At 38.0% G+C, this 3,652-nt stretch overlaps 1 protein-coding gene across 3 annotated transcripts in view; it reads left to right on the top strand.

Moving 5' to 3' along the window:
- ZNF485 (zinc finger protein 485) overlaps positions 1–3,652 on the top strand; it is a 586,403-nt gene that overhangs the window by 8,233 nt on the left and 574,518 nt on the right. The gene's annotated exons all lie outside the window — the stretch shown is intronic.

Here is a 3,652-nt window from a genome sequence, read left to right as displayed (position 1 = left end):
TTGTCTTTTCGTCTTGTTTATGGTTTCCTTTGCTGTGCAAAAGCTTTTAAGTTTCATTAGGTCCCATTTGTATATTTTTGTTTTTATTTTCATTACTCTAAGAGGTGGGTCAAAAAGGTGTTGCTGTGATTTATGTCAAAGAGTGTTCTGCCTATGGTTTCCTCTAAGAGTTTTATAGTGCCTGGCCTTACGTTTAGGTCTTTAATCCATTTTGAGTTTATTTTTGTGTAAGGTATTAGGGAGTGTTCTAATTTCGTCCTTTTACATGTAGTTGTCCAGTTTTCCCAGAATACCAAAAGGGAGGGGAGATTGATAGATAAAAGAAAATGGGCATGATCTTGATATTTATTGAATCTGGGTTATGGATACATAGTGGCCCATTGTATTATTCTATGTTGTGTATAATTTGAAATTTCTATAACAAAAAGTTTTTGCTATTGAGGATAGTAATAGTACCTACCTCATAGGGTTGCTTTGAGGATTAAAAGAGATAATTCAAATAGAAGGTTTATCACAGGACTTCACGTAGGTTGAGTCATATCTTGCAGGAGATCTTTGCTGAGTACGTTCTGGCATTTCTCATTATTATGTGAGGTAGTATGTGGGATTAAACTATACAAGCTGTCTTGGAAACTAATTTTTTCACTCAACAATATTTTGTCAGCACATTTATGTAACATGTCTATATCTATGTTGATATTTTTAATGGTTGCCTAGTATTTTGTCATATGGATTTACTGTAATATATTTAACCACTCCTTATTAATAGTAAGAGTGTTGAACTTTATCTGAACCCTTTGCTTCCGTAAAACAGCACAGGTTAAGAAATCCCCACAACTTTTGTCTAGGAGACTGTATAGTGTGACATAAGATAATGATGGCGTTTCAATTTAGTGGAGGAACAAAAAGACTTTTCAGTGAATGGTGCTGAAAAGTTATCTATCAATTTGAGACAAACTTAGATCTTATCTCGTAAGATGTGAACTGTAAAGAATACATTACAGAGTATTAAAGGCAAAACATTAAGGAACAAAACACAAAACTAAATTTTATGAGTTGAATTGTGTTCCCACCCGCCTTCATACGTTGACGTTCTAACCCCCAGTACTCCAGAATGTGACCTTATTTGGAAATTGGGTTGTTGCAGATGTAATCAAGTTAATATGAGGTTGTTAGGTTGGGCTCTAATCCAATATAACTAGCTGTCCTTATAAGAGGAAGTACCACATAAAGACAGAGACACACAGGGAGAATGTAAGCCAAGGATTGATGGCAACCACCAGAACCTAGGAAGAGTCAAGGAAGCATTCTACCCAAAGTCTGAGGAGGAACCAACCCTGCTGACACCTTGGTTTTGTACTTCTGGCCTCCAAAATTGTGACAAAATTAATTTCTATTGTCTAAGTTTGTGGCACTTTGTTACAGCAGCCCTAGGAAATTAATATAATTACTATCTAATTTTACAACATTTCATTACTCCCCAAAGAAGCTCCATACCCATCAATAATGTCTCTCCATTCCTCCTTTCCTCCATCCGCTAGCAACCATTTTTCTATTTTTGTCTCTATGTAATTTGACATTTTGGACATTTCAGATAAGTGGAATCATACAGTATGTTGTATTTTGTGACTGTGTTCTTTCACTTAGGATTATATTTTCAAAGTTCATTGATTATGTAGCATGTATTGGTACTTCATTAACGTTATTGCCAAATATTATTCCATTGTTTGGATATACCATATTTTGTTTATCCATTCACCGGTTGTTGAACATTTGTGTTGTTTCCAGTTTTAGCTCTAGTGAATAACACTGCTATGTACACTTATATATAAATTTTTGTGTGGATGTATATTTTCATTGTTCTTTGTTAGGTATCTAGGAATGGAATCACGGAGTGATACGGTAACTCCATATTTATCATTTTGAGGAACTGCCAGGCATTTTCCAAAGTGGCTGCATTATTTTGTGATCCTACTAACAACCAATGAGGATTCTGATTTCTCCACATTCTGATGGCTTCTTATTTCAGTTGAAATAAGAGCCAGTGTCTTTATAGTGGACTGAAAGGACCAACATTGTATTAAGCAGAGTTCTCTAGAGAAACAGAACCAATAGTGTGTGTATTTAATTAATTAATTGGCTCCTGTGGTTATGGAGACTTAGAAGTCCAATGATCTGATGTCTGCAAGCTGGAGAACTAGGAAAGCCTGTACTCTTCTGTAGTTCAGAAGTGGTGTAGTTCAGTCTGTATCTGATGGCCTGAGAATTAGGGGAGCCAATGGTGTAACTCCCAATTGGAGGTCGAAGGCCTGAGAAGGGAGGAATGGTATGCTGATGTAAGTCCCAGCATCTGAAGGTCTGAGGGCAGGAGAAGATGGATGTCTTAGCTCAGGTGGAGAGACCAGTCTCCCTTCCTCTGCTATTTAAATTCTATTCAGACTCTCAATAGATTGGATGTTGCCCACCCACATTGAGGAGAGCAGACTGCTTTACTCAGTTCACCATTCATATATTAATCTCTTCTGGAAACACCCTCATAGGTGGGCCCAGAAATAATATTTTATAAGCTATCTGGGCATCCCTTAGCTCAGTCAAGGTGACACATGAAATTAGTCATCTCAAACATGATCTGGTCTTATGTCTTTAGTATTCCAACCTCATTGACCTGTTTCTGTTCCTCAAATAAACTAAGCATGCTCTCTGTAGTGGCTTTGCATCTACTGTTTCCTCTGCCTGGACCAGACTTCCCACAGATACACTCCTTCTTGTTATCTTAACTTCCTTCAGACTCTGCTTGTATGATCTCTTATCAAAGAGGGCAGTTCATACAGCTCTGTATTGAATAAGAATCCTCCTCCCATCTCCTTACCTTGCTTTTGTTTAATCTCTCTCTTCCTGCCCCCTGTTTGAATGTAAGGTCTTTGAGGGGAGGAACATTATTTTTTCACTGTGTTAAGGGAAATTATTCTGACACTTGTTGAAACCTGCAAAGATGACTTTATTCAAGCCTGCTGCAATAGGGAGAGAGCTTGAACTTACCCCCAGTACAACAGGGACAAGTGGGGATTTATAGCCAACTGGCAGGGTGAGGGAGTAAATGGAAAATTACTAAGAAATTGGTTAGGTATCAAGGGGAGGTAGAAAAGGAACTTGATTAGATACCAAGGGTGGGGGAATTCTTGATGAACTGGCTTAGCAGGATTCTTTACTAAAATTGGATTCAGCAGGCCAAAGACAAGGTCTAGAGGAGAAGAGGATTCACAGGATCCTCACTAAAGTTTGGTGAAGGAGGGAGTCCTTGACAACTGCTTTATCCTTAGCATCTAGAAAAGTGAGTGGCACATACTGGGGCATTGGTTAATCATTGTTAGGTTGGTGAATGAATGCTCCATTCAGAGGAATTTTCTTTTAAATGAAAAGTCCTAATTGAATGAAAGATATATTTTTCCTTCCTAAGCTGTCAAATTGCTGGATTTTATAAGTAGAATTTTTTAATAATACATTTGTTAAAACTGATTCAATCTTGTTCCATCTTCTGTGTCAGTTAATGGTGAGAAACTAATTTTTTTTTTTTTTTTTTGCGGTACGCGGGCCTCTCACCGCTGTGGCCTCTCCCGTTGCGGAGCACAGGCTCCGGACGCGCAGGCTCAGC

This window comes from Physeter macrocephalus, chromosome 20, assembly GCF_002837175.3.
Source record: "Physeter macrocephalus isolate SW-GA chromosome 20, ASM283717v5, whole genome shotgun sequence".
Taxonomy (NCBI): Eukaryota; Metazoa; Chordata; class Mammalia; order Artiodactyla; family Physeteridae; genus Physeter; species Physeter macrocephalus.
Note: the sequence above shows the minus strand (reverse complement) of the source record. Positions and strands in the feature narration are given on the sequence as shown.